This window comes from Sphaerodactylus townsendi, linkage group LG04, assembly GCF_021028975.2.
Source record: "Sphaerodactylus townsendi isolate TG3544 linkage group LG04, MPM_Stown_v2.3, whole genome shotgun sequence".
In the NCBI taxonomy this organism is placed as follows: domain Eukaryota; kingdom Metazoa; phylum Chordata; class Lepidosauria; order Squamata; family Sphaerodactylidae; genus Sphaerodactylus; species Sphaerodactylus townsendi.
The window spans coordinates 57,381,150-57,394,898 of NC_059428.1; the positions used below are offsets into that span (position 1 = coordinate 57,381,150).

The window sequence follows — 13,749 nt, forward strand, 5'->3', positions numbered from 1 at the left end:
TTAAGGTTCCCTCTTACAGAATACTGTACATAAAGCAACTAAACCCATTCTTACTAAGGGTGCAACTGAGGCTTAAACAGTGAGGGTGTCACTAAGTGTTTTCCAAATTTTGAACACCTGAATATGACCTTCCCATGTATTGGTAATATGGATACTATTGCCTCCTGTGGATTGATAAAGCAGAGCATGTTGAATGCTAGACTTGATAGCAGGTTGGTTTTTCTCTCTTCACCTATGAAGTCTAATATTCTGTTTTTCATGTGACCATTTTGAGTAGTATTTCCTCAGAGTGTCACTGACAACTATGCTGTGCAAAATCTGACTGCCGTAAGTCAAATATAACACTTTGCAACCTACCTCATCTCTTCAGCTTTCATTAGTCCTTTCATTTAATCAAGCCATTTCACCTCTTAGTATTAAACCTTTTTAGAACCTGAATGACTATCAAGATTTTAAAGAATGCCAATAGATTTGTAAATGAATTCAGATAAATAGGTTAATATTGGATATTTCCAGTGTCCATTGATTTGTAAGCGAACTCAGATAAATACGTTAATATTGGATGATTCCAGTGTCCATGAGATGGTACCCCGGCTGACATCTGCATAGCATGTACCCAGTGTCAAATACTTGGCATTTCCAGCTAAAGGATCTGATTGTAGGTGATACAAAACACTTCTACATGAGGTTCCAGAGAGCTGCTGCTAGAACAGAAAATACTGACCTGGACTAAGCAATAGCCTGAATAAGCAGTAGCCTGAATAAGCAGCTTAATGTAAAGGATTCAATGGTGTTGATGGTGAAGTAACCTTGAGTGCATTCCACAGCCCGGGCGATGGGCCAGATGCATCGGCGGAGACTTTATCTTTGCGCGGGAGATGAAGACTCCGTTCCCATGGGAAGCAGGAAGGGGGGATGGGGTGAATGGTGTTATAACCTGTGCTTCTGGCGGGAAGTGCCATTCCTGCCACTGCGTGTACTTGAGCTTTCTAAGATGTCTTAATAAATGGACTTTTACTCCCAAAAGCCTTTTATTTCTGCTTCTATGGAATTCCTTACATTGTGGCAGGAATCTTAATTCATCTATATTCCTGTGCAGTGGACCTCTTGTCTTGCGATGGAGAGGTTGAATGTTACTGCGGAAGGTGCGGTAGCCCCCAAAGAGGGCTCCGACCTTTCCCTTCTGGATCTGGAGGAACCGGCAGGAGAACGGGCCTCGCTGGTGGCTCTTTCCCGTCCTCGTATCAGCACGAGTCTTCCTTTACTCCGTTGGAACGAGGGACGTGACGACGACCATGGGGGCTTCGGTGAGTCGTTTGGGGGGCGGCCCATGGCTCGTGCGCCGGTGGAAAGGAATTCTAGCCGTTTTCGGGTGGATTACAAACCTCAGATGCAACCTGTCATGGAGGAGACGGGCTTGACCACCTTTCATGCGGCAACCCAGGAATCCATTGAACGATTCCTGGACTTCAGATTTTTGGTGATGCTCCCAAGGAACCACCGTGGCACAGCACTGGGGCCCGTCCAAAGGACACCGGGACTAAACCTGGAATTGGGAGGGGTATCCGTATCGCTTCCCAATCGGACCCCCCTAATCCCGGGCCAGCGGCCGCACCTGAGGTGCCTCGGGGAGCCACCGGTGGCTACGGCGGCTACGGTGTCTCCGAGGTCACCAGCTTCCAGGCGGCCAGCGAAGAGTCCGAGGAAAGCCTGCATTCCCAGCCGGACCGGTTTCCTCTCTCCCATCGAGAGAGGACTGGGATGAGGAAGTGGGGCTGACTTCTTGAAGATGCCCAAGCGGCATGGAACCCGTGAAGCGCCAGCTATGGGAGTGAGGAACGAGGCACAGATTGCAGCAAGAGCGCGAAAACCTGCAGAGGGACCGGGAACAGCAACGCATAAAGAAGTCCAGCTTCGAAAGTTGGACCCGTGCCAAAGACGCAGCTCCAGCGGACAATATGCCCAGAATCTGTCAGTCCATGATAAAGTCCTGGAACATTCCAGACTGGATTTCACAACGGCAGCGATGAAAGCGCTTCAGGCTCTCGCGCGCGCAAAGTGAGCTCACTGAAGCCCTTAAGCGGAGACCGAACTGGCTAAATTGGAACGCAGAAAAAAGCTGCTTTGCATGCGCCATCTTCAGGATGCATTGACTGCGCCAAAGGAGAGGGAGCTGGCTGCGTTGGAGAGGGAACTAAGGAGGCAGCAGACCAGGAAGCCCCAAGTTGGAGTCTATGCTTGTTACACTGATCATGCCAGTGCCAGGGGGGCCGCGTGCCTGGGTCCTGCCATAACCGCCAGCGCCCGATTCCGGCCCCGTACAACAGCTGCCTGCCCAACCTGCTCAGCCGCCCGCAACCACCTCCCCAGCAGGCGCCAAGAGCCGTCGAAGAGCGGAGGCTACTATCGGCCCCCGATACTCAGCCCACGTTTTGATGGGACCCAGCCTCCAAACTTCCCTACTTCATCTCTTGCAAACTCAATGCCCACTTGGAAGGAAGACTATGATGATGATTTATACCGGTCTGAGCCGAAAAAATCACGGGACATCGGCTCAGTCCTGGATGGAAGGCAGCAAGCCGACCTGGTTCTCGGTGTGACTCTTTTGGATTTGCAGGATGAGGACTCTCGCATACGAGTGCGCCCGCATTCCTCCAAGCCTTACGACCGCGCTTGCAAGATCCGAAGGCGCCCGAGGAAGTAGAAGCTATCCGCATCTCATCAAAACCATCCAGCAAGGCAACTTGCCGCCCGTTTTGCAGAATTTGCCCGTGAATTTACCGATCGCGGCGGGCGGGTTGCTCGACTTCCTCCACTGAGTGGCCTGAAGCGCATGAAATCACGGAGAATACTTCTCGGATGCTGTGGACGGCAAGCTACGTCGAAACGGTGTTTTTAATTCGGGTTCCTCGTACTATTGCAGATTTGGATCCAGTTGGGGTCCCAGAGAGTGGCGTCTCAGTTTGGAATCATGGCGCTTCGATCCAAAGGGAGGCCATGCCCGCCCAAAAAAAACCACTATACTGATGTCCACCAAGTCAAGCTTCTCCAGCCGCCCAATACCGAAACCACCTCTGAACGCCCGTCGCCCGACTGGGATTGTAGTCTTTACTGTGGAGGGCCAGCAGGTCATCTAGCCGCCAACTGTCCCAAGAAACAAAACCAACCGCTTCCAGCTCCAGCCAAGCACTCCGTCTGCCAAACCACCCACGCCCAGGTCAGGGCCTCCCACAGCAGGCTGCGCTTCTAAAGCGGATTTTACCGGAAGGCGACTCCAGAGGAGGGGAAGCAGCTGTTTGCCTTTCTTCAGCCCCATGGACATGGGCCGTTACGACTCCCTGACGCGGTGAGTGAAGGCAGCGCTCCCATTACTGTTCAAGCATTTCTTGGCCAACCCCGCCTAAACACACTTCGCATTATAGCGCTGCGGCCCTTTGTGGATTCCGCCAGCTGCTCCCACTGCTTAATGCGGCCCCAGGTGGCAGAAGAGCTAGGTCTGGACCGAAGATTCCCCTGGCTAAGCTTCCATACCATTCACCCAAATGGACGGCAGCCCCTCGGGGAGCGAAGGGACCGGCCAGTACAAAACTCCAGCCGGTTCTCCTCCGTTGCGCCCGACCATTGGGAGAAGATTAGTTTTATTTTTTGGCGCCAGTGGCTCAAACTACTCCATAGTTTTGGGCATGCCTTGGCTATTGTTACATGAACCAAAGTTCATTTGGAAAGAACGGATCCTAGAATTCACTGACCCTCCCCTCATGGGGTAGAACACATGAATTGGGGAGAAAACCCAACGTCTCTTGACACCCCCCCCCTCCCTGGCTTCCTCAGTGATTGCTCCCGATTCTATTGGCATCCCACCTGCATATCATGATCTAGCCAGAGTTTTTCAGGAGCAGGAATGCGATCAGTTGCCACCCCACAGAGACACTGGACTGTAAAATTGTGTCATACAACCAGGGGCACAACTACCCAAAGGTAGAATCTATCGCATGAGTCCCAATGAGGAGAGAAGGAACTTCGTGCCTTCTTGGACAAGAACCTTGCTTTCAGCGGGTTCATCACGGCGAGACTACCAAACACACACCACGCTGCTCCCACGTATTGTTTGTCAAAAAGAAAGATGGAGTCTTCACGGCTTTGCACAGATTATCCGAGGAGTCTCTAATGCGGTCTCCCTGTCCAATAAATATCCTTTGCCTTTGATCAAGGACCTTTTAGATACGCACTTTCGGCAAAGGGCGCATTTTTACCTAGAATTGGACTTCTGAGAGGAAGCTTACTACAAGAGAGTCAGAATTGCTGAAGGCTATGAACACCTGACTCGTTTAACACAAAGTTTGGACAGTTTGAATATTTAATAATGCCATTCGGGTTAAGTGGGGCCCCGGGCTTTTATGGCCCTTATCAACGAAGTTCTCCATGATTTACTGTACAAGGGAGTTGTTGTATACTTAGATGGCGTTTTAATTTACTCACAAACCATAGAAGAGCATGAAATATTGGTTCGAGAGGTATTGAAACGCTTGCTTGACAACTCTCTCTTTGCCAAACTCTCCAAATGCTGTTTTCATCAGACCTCCATTGACTATTTGGGTTACGGATCTAGCCGAGGGCTTAAAATGGATCCTGCTAAAATTGACGCAGTCCTACAATGGCCTGCCCCACCAACCGCAAAGAACTCCAGTCGTTTCTTGGTTTTGCTAATTTCTATCGTGACTTTATACCCCAATTCGCTGAACTGACCCTCCCTCTCACAGACCTCTTACGCACTAAGGGTAAAGATCCACTGTCCGCCAAGCCCGGGGCCCCCCTTTCCTGGTCTGAGGAATGTCAAACAGCCTTTCAACTATTAAAATCTGCGTTTACCACCGAACCTATCCTAAAGCACCCTGACCCAGATCTCCCGTTTGTGGTTCACGTGGATGCCTCGGACAAAGCACTTGGGGCAGCCCTTTGAAAACTCTGCATTTAGCCCGCCGGCAGTTCTGGTGGCGCGCAATGCGCAAAGACATTGAGGCATACATTAAAGGCTGCTCGGTTTGTGCAGAAGCCAAAATCACCCCGGGAAAGCCCCATGGGCTATTGAAACCTCTCCCGGTGGCCTCCCGCCCTTGGGAAGTCATCTCCATGGATTTTATCACAGATTTGCCCGAAAGTCATGGCAACACGGTTTTATGGGTGGTGGTAGACTTATTCTCTAAGCAAGCCCATTTTATTCCATGTGCTTCCATCCCCTCCGCTCCTAAGTTGGCACGGCTGTTTATTCAACATGTTTACCGTCTCCATTCCGCCCCCGTTAAAGTGGTCTCCGACCGCGGCCCCCAATTCATCTCAAAGTTCTGGAAAGCGTTTTTTGGGGTTGTTGGGGGCACCGGCCGCCGCCGCTACCACGTTCAAAGTGGCTGGCGAGACGGAGAGAACGAACAAGAACCCTAGAGCAGTATTTTACGTTGTTACACCAACTACCACCAAGACAATTGGTGCGCGCTTATTCCGTTCGCGAGAGTACGCCTACAACAATCGCGGTTCATAGTAGTACAAAGAAAACCCCTTTGAAGTTGTGTCTGGTCGCTCCTTCCCGCCGTTGCCACAACTACCCGCGGCAGCTTTGGACCCCCCAGAATTTCAACAATGGATTTCATCCCTAGCCGAGGGATGGAAGTCGGTCCAGACCGCCTTACAACAAGCAAAAGGACTCCCAAAAACTGCAAGCGGATAAACACCGCTCGGATTTTCCTCTGCGTGTGGGCTCTTGGGTGTATTTATCTACAAAAAATCTCAGGGACGTGCATAAATATTCCAAACTTGGCAAGAGATTTGTGGGACCTTTTCAGATTACTAAAGTGATTAATGATGTCACTGCCCGCTTAGATTTGCCTAACTCTCTTAGTAACATCCATCCTGTCTTCCATTCCAGCTTGCTCAAGGAGGCTCCCGCTTCCGATGCCTGGCACGACCCACTGGAGAGGCCCCCACCGACTATTATTGATGGCCACAAGCACTACGAAATTGACGCTATCCTGGACTCTCGCTTTAATCGCAAACGCTTGCAATATTTAGTCTCTTGGGTGGGATATTCCTCTGGGTATAATCAATGGGTTTATTCCGAAAATATTGAAGCCCCCACCCTTATTTCTGCTTTCCACCGCGCCTTTCCGCATAAACCTGGGGGGAAGGGGTCTTCTTTGGGGGAGGCAGAGTGTAAAGGATTCAATGGTGTTGATGGTGAAGTAACCTTGAGTGCATTCCACAGCCCGGGCGATGGGCCAGATGCATCGGCGGAGACTTTATCTTTGCGCGGGAGATGAAGACTCCGTTCCCATGGGAAGCAGGAAGGGGGGATGGGGTGAATGGTGTTATAACCTGTGCTTCTGGCGGGAAGTGCCATTCCTGCCACTGCGTGTACTTGAGCTTTCTAAGATGTCTTAATAAATGGACTTTTACTCCCAAAAGCCTTTTATTTCTGCTTCTATGGAATTCCTTACACTTAATGTGTACATTGTCATGAAGTGTAACACAACAAATACTGATTGGCTAGTATTACTGCAAGAGCCAGCATGTTGTAGTGGTTAATAGTTATGTACTCTAATCTGGGGAACCAGATTCAATGTCCCACTCTTCCACATAAAGCCTGTTGCGTGACCTTGGGACAGTCACAGTTCTTTCAGAACTCTCTCAGCCCAGATAGAGGCAGGCAATGGCAAACCACTTTCCACCACTAGTATTACTAAAGGAAAATGAACTCATAAACTATGTTTTCCATATTCTCCCTACACAAAGATGTATCTCCAAGAAGAAAAAAGTATCACATTTGAAATGGCCCAGACAATTAAAGCCCCACGGCTTCTCTGCGCAGTGTTGACTTTTATTACTACGGAAATTTAGTTTTAGACATTGTGACACATTATTGTAAAACCTTTCAGTGTGTCCTGTTGTGAATGACGATATTAGGGAATTATGAAGTTTGTTGACTGAGAAGAAATGTTCTTCCAATAAAAAAGAAGATGACAAGAGAATGACTAACTCAAGTGATGACCTGATTTCATTGTGTAGCAGTCTGGCTGTGCAGGAAATGGCAGTACTATGCTAACAGAAGACAGCATGAAGTGTCTAATACGCTATTCTGTCGTTGCTTAAAGGACAAAAACATTTTTCTTGAAGGATTATGATTGGTATCTGTGAGTGCAAATATATTGGGATCCTGCTGTCCTTATTTGGCCTAGTTTCTATGAAAGATCATTTTTTTCAACTACATGAGACAATAATTTAACTGGTAAAATCACATTTGCTGCATATTTTTTCTTTCCATAAATGAAGTACTTAACTGAAAAGGGGGGGGGGAAGCATTTTGGCCTGCTGAATTTGACCCCAGTGTACCACAGTATAACAGCAGAGTGATTTCTTTCATGATTTCTATTGCCACTGACAAAAACATTTCGAAGTCTTCAAATTCCATTCTATATGCATTATCTGTCTGTTTCTCTCCTTACCATATAAATGAAAAGATTATGTAAAAGAACATGTTTAATGTTCACAAATGTTTGTTAAACATTGCAGGAAAAGAAATCATTTTTTTCTTGAAACAAGAAGGTCATTGGCCTGGATCGCATAAACCGCATCATCTCCAGTGACAACAGAACAGTCAGTATGGAAAGCTTGAAAGTAGTATTTGCTCATGTGAGTGTGAAGGTATGTCCCTGAACACTTCCCAGTTTCATTACTAGGTGAACATCTGATTAGAAGATTTTGAAAATAAGCTGTATGATTAAGAGGACAAAATTCCCATACTAAGGCTAATGCTTCCTAAATATACAAAGTACAAATGTAGCTGGAAGTCTAATCTCCTTCATAATTCAGTTTAAGTGTCTATCTTCTTGCATTTAAGCCATTCTCATACTTTTGGACAATGATGCAATAAGTCAGCTTCTGCAGAATCAGCAGTTGCAGCTTTGCATATTAATAGGGATACAAATAGTATTTAAATATGTTTCCATTTTCTCTCCCCTTCAGACAACTAGATACTTATATCTGACTGAAGTAGTTGAGATGTTTTTCCCTTAGATTTGTATACTATTTCTACTATTAAAGTGGGCATCGCTATATATGATGGATATATCAAGATTATTGTTAACAATCAATTACAATAATGTATTGCACACTGATAATCTTCAGAACATAACAAGGGGTAACCATAAAATGAATTCTGTAACTTATAGTTGAAGCTGTCCAGGCAGAGAAAGGTTTAAGTACAAAAATACAAAAGTATATTATGCAAAAATATTTTAGTTGTTACCAAAGTAAAATTATTTAAAGCGCTATATGTTCTTTCATATATAAAAATGAGCTGCTATATATCTTTACCCTAGAGTACTCTTGAACATCAAATAGAGATTCTCACACATGTGACAAAGTTGGTAAACGTGGTGGAACAGTTGGATTCTACATTTTATTTCTTCACAATGGTTTCCATTATTCCATGTGAATTAAAAAAATATTGAACTATGTTATTTTGAACATGTCTTCTAAATGATTTAGCAGATAATTCTTTAGATGGCATATCATTCAAGATAATTTTCTTTCAATATACTCAAAATAAGTGTGTTCACAGGTCCATATGGTGATCCAAAGAGGAGTCCATATGTCCCTGTGATGGTTTAAAGAGAGCAAACCAAGTCTATCAGCATCCAGAGCAAAGACCAAGACCAGCAGAGCTGTGAGGAAGCAAGAGACAGTGTTCCAACTGAAAGAAGCCAGAAAAGGACACAGTTTGAAGCTCCCACCATCAGAAGTCAAGCAAATAACCCCCTTAGTCAGAGCCAGGGTGGAGTTAGAGGCTTGTCTTCCTCTGTTAATAAAGCCTTTATTAGAACTGTTAAGACTGGCTTGTGTCTCAACCTTTCTGTCCCAACCGAGAACAGGGCACCTCCAACAGAGTCTCTGGGGGTGGGGGTGGGGGGCAGAACAAACACTCTCTTCCAACATCTCAAAAACAATCTTCCAACATCTCAAAAAATATCCCATATCACACATTGTTAATGTTCCTCTCCCCAACTTTTCACTCCACCTTCATTTAAATCTAATCCAGCTTTCCTTATGATATGTTCTGTGTACAGATTGACGATATCTCTATACATAATTGGCTAAGGGTTTGAACATCCAATAACAAACCCTTAGCCAATTAGTGTGCAGAACGCCCAGGGACCAAAGCCTAGTGTGTCCTGCACTCCAATTGACCATTGCTGCCATCAAGTGATCCACTGGCTGAACAAGCCCTTCCCATCTCCTGACTTAGCCTGACTTGCTTACTTTCATGTCTGTCCTTGATGAAATACACGTTATTTTCTTTTTTTGTTAATCTTTTAAAATGCCACTGGATTTGGTTCATTTTAATGCTACAGAGCAGGGGTCCCCAACATGGTGCCTTTAGGTGCCATGTCACCCACTGACACCTCTTCTGGCATCTGCCAAGTGTTTTTAGGAAGTGGGGAGAGCCAGGTAGGACTGTTTCCCTGCAAGGCTTCTGATTAATTACTGGAGATTTGACTGGCTGTGCATATTTTTAAACTGTTGTTTTGGCAGCAGCTGCCACCATAGCACAAGCATCTGCACTGTTTTACGGAAGTTAAACTGGAGGAATAATTTTTTGATTGGTTCCACCACCTGTGGCTGACATTTTGTAGCAGCCATTTGTTGTCGCATCCACCATGCCATGACAAAATTCAAAATGTGCCCATAGTCTCAAAGGATTTGGGGACCCCTACTACAGAGTAACAGAGATATCCTTCTGAAAGTACTACATTTGAGTGTGATTCTCCAGCATGGCAATTCAGATACAATATTTTACAAGTGTAATACAGATGTCTATTCAAATGTATCTGCATCAGACCGAAACAACATGTGACCCATCAACCTAAGTAGTATCCTAAGAGATACTATGTATCTTAATATTAGAGGGGCTGCTTTGTTATCTGCTTGGCACTTGGGATGCTCAAACATCAGCCAGTTTGGCACCAATTATGAACAGAGATTTGATTTTTCAGTTGTCTGTTTAATAGATTATGTGTAGAAGTTTGTATATGTTCAGATGGCTGCTTCACTATTTTTTCCCTAAATATGCAGTACAGCACAATTGGCTTTTTGCTTTTCAAACAGCATGGTTGAATTCTATTTCTCACCCCATCCTTGCTGTGTAACTGTACCACTTAATAGGCAGTTGTTCAAATAAACTATCAGATTATTCCCACTCCATCCATATCAGTCATATTTCAATATAATGGTTACTGATCAGATTGACTTGGCAGTGTCTCTGCACATGTGCAGTTCTGTGAAAGCTGATGCAGTCCTTTGTGGCTACTGCAGACCTAAATAAATAGGACCTATTATTTCATATTAATCTACATACAGCTTGCTGTATAAAGACAAGCACCACAGGCAGACATCTAAAAGTCCACTGCATATACAGTGATAATGTCGTCTGTAAAAGTAACCTTGAAGAACAATGCTCAAAAGAATGCACAAATACAGTAAGGCTACAGCCTTGTAGCATCACTCTAAGCATCGTTCTCTCTAAAGGCTCTTTCGTTCTCATTTGTACAGTTTTTCCCCCTTAAAATTGGAAGAGGATGAAAGTGAAGAGGCTTAAAGTAAAATGGAAGAGGAGGGTCTGAAAGGGAAATTTGACTGTTGATATGAACACTGATATCTTTAATCTTGATGTGCATTTCACTGCCATGCGGAATATTCCTAAAGATGAAAGGGAAGCACATAACATGGAAACTGTTTGTAGTAATAAAATATAGAAAGAAAAGAAAGAAAAAGTCACTGTTTTCAGTTGCTTCATTTTATCATGGTGTTCTATGTGTGAAAACTTTTTTTTAAAATGGCCAATGAAAATAATACTACAAACACATGTTCTTAGTAAGTGGTCAGGATCTCTGGAGAGCACTGTATTTAATTGGAGATGTTATCTAACGAAAGCAAAAGTCATAAATGCATGAAATTTGTAATTGACTCAATTTACTTGGTTTATTAGTAGCATAGACCTCTGCTTAAATTAATATTTCCCAATGGAATTCCAAGTGGGGGTGACATGGTATATCATGACACAAATTGCTGCCTGTTCTTATTACTGAACTTCAAGTCCCCATGTCCCCCAATTAGTCCAGCTATAATCTGATATACATGCCTTCAGTACTTTTATAGGCAATAAAATGTGATATGTTCCCTTAGTAATATGTTCATTTTAAATGGAAGTTAATTGTCTCAGCATGATGATGATATTGGCGATTGGGTTACTGGCTACTGGGGAAACAAGTTTGTGCTGCCCTATGTATTGTTTTTCTTACATGTTCCATCAAAGATAAGTCAACTAATAACAAGTATTGTTGCCCCACATAAATATATGCACACAGATAGTCTTCAAGGGGATCAGAAAACAGTAAAGTGATGCTCCTGAAATTTTTGAAGGAATAGTTACAATATATCAATTTTTATTGTCTGTTTACAAAGCAAAGAAGAAATACGGAACTGGAGAGGGTAAGAAAACAATATTATTCAGGCATGTACAAATCATTTTTGTGAATGCTAGACAATTTTTATTATGTTTTGGAATGAAAATATTACAAACAAGACATCATTTTGCTTATTATTAATTCTTGTAAACACCCTCTTCTCTGCTGTTTACCCTGTCCCTTTCTCTTTATCAAATGATTATGTAGTATAAGGCGTGCAATAATTACAATAAAAGGTTTAAACTTTAAGGAACCCATAATTTAAAATGTTTATTTGTTAATACAAAAACAATCTGTGAGAACTTCAATATAGTGGTAGCTAAGCTATAAGGTACCTGGAATGATCCAAATGAAAATTAAAGGGGGTAATTTGTTGACACCTGTAATTACACTTCTTGTGGAAATGAAAAATGCTAACTAGAAAATTGTGATTCACACAAATAGTTTTACTAGAAGGAAGTAATTGTTAATTGACTCTTATGTGTATATGTAACACTTGTGGTTTAAATAATATCAAAAGTGGTAATATTTCCCATCTATGCATTCTCCAAAATGCATCTCTTATCATTAAGAAAAAATATGAAAAGCAATACTTTTCTGTATGATTGTAACATACCTTGAACCATATGATAAGTCACCACTGTATTTACTTTAGTCACTCAAGGATTATAATTTCTTGGAAAATGCCTGCAGTGTGTTACTACTTATAAAATTATGGTTGGATTGGAGCCCATTGTGACAGGTATAGTTCAGCAGCAGTCTCAAATTCTTCTTAAAGAAAAACACACATTAATGTTGATTTTAAATGGGGGGGGGGGCTGTACTTGAGCAAAATCTAACTTTTTCTGACAGCTACTACATGTATGAAATTGATTCCACTTAGTTTTCTTTAAGTAAAGGAACATAAAAAGCATATCTTAGTAAATGTTAAATTTTATACTGGTGAGATCAGTTGTATCCGCTACCTAAATTTAAAAACTTCCTAAAATAAGGACAGCCCTTGTATTAAACTTTATTGTACTTAATACAGTGGGGTATTGAAAATACCTGAATCTATTTAATTTTAAATCTATCAATCATTCAGTTTTTAAGATGCATATTCCACTTTTTTCTCCATTAGAAGCAGCCAGTATGAGTGTGGCCAGAGAATGTCTTCTGTGTACAAGAAATGGAAGTTTTACACTGCATTATATATATATATACTATTTTTTATTCTATAGTATTTTTTAAAGAAAAGGGCAGAATTCTGCCTTAGATTCACATCATTTCATATTCCCTGTACTAGTGATCCTGTTGCATGGCATTGAAGAAGTGTTCTTCATGTTTGTATTCCTAAAAGCATCCCTCCAAGATCCTTTCAATTATGTTTGATTCCCTGAACTGGAGCCATGGAATCCCACAATGTGGCTAGAAATAGCAAGGCCAAGTATGTCAGATTAATGACTGTGGAATTGACATCCCTAAAGCTGGCAGTTACACTTCAGGCTTTCCTACAGCATTTGTCCCTTAATTTAAACTGTGTTCAAGGCAAGCATAAACACTATAACAGAATAAAAATGTGTTATTTTCTATGGTAATTTTCTTCTGAGAGAAAGTATTGCCAGATTCAGGTACAAGCTGTGTACACAGCATTAGTTAATGGTGCCTCAGAAAATAAACCTGCTGTCCACATAATCAAGCCACTTTGAAGTTTCACTAGTTGCTGATTTATTACAAGGAAATTTAAATGACATCTTTGCATCTGCAGTAATAAAATCAGTTTCAGTTCAGATAATCACAAATATAAGGACTGATCTATCCAATGATAAAATATCCACATAATTTGAAATGGCCTTTATTTAACATTGTTTACCATTAACACAGGGAATGCTTACCTCGGGGCTCTTTGCTGCACAGTGTAGTGGGATCTCCTCACATTTCTCTGTTTACACACGAGAAATGCTTACTGCGCAGCTTGCTTGCTGAACTCTCCGGGCCTCCACTTTTCCTGGGATTCTAACTCACTCTTAAAGGCACACAGTTGCAAGATTGTAGGCTTTGTTAAACCCCTTTAAATTGCTGTTATAGTGATACTGCTGTTATTGCAATTATATCAATATTGTATCTCCTTTCCAATAGAATGGCCCCAAATGAAAGAGGCAAGGCAATTACCTAAACCACATTCTGCTGAAAGGGAATGTATCCTAGAACTGATATTCTTACACACACACACTTTTTTTTGTGCTGCTGCTGCTGC

General features: G+C 43.0%; 1 long non-coding RNA gene across 1 annotated transcript in view; it reads left to right on the top strand.

The window, feature by feature from the left end:
- Positions 1-8,899, top strand: part of LOC125431610 — a 32,748-nt gene extending 23,849 nt beyond the window's left edge. Inside the window, exons 2-3 of the long non-coding RNA XR_007244320.1 lie at positions 7,561-7,692; positions 8,612-8,899. This is a non-coding gene — a long non-coding RNA (uncharacterized LOC125431610). The remainder of the gene's footprint in view (positions 1-7,560; positions 7,693-8,611) is intronic.
- Positions 8,900-13,749: the final 4,850 nt, after the last annotated feature.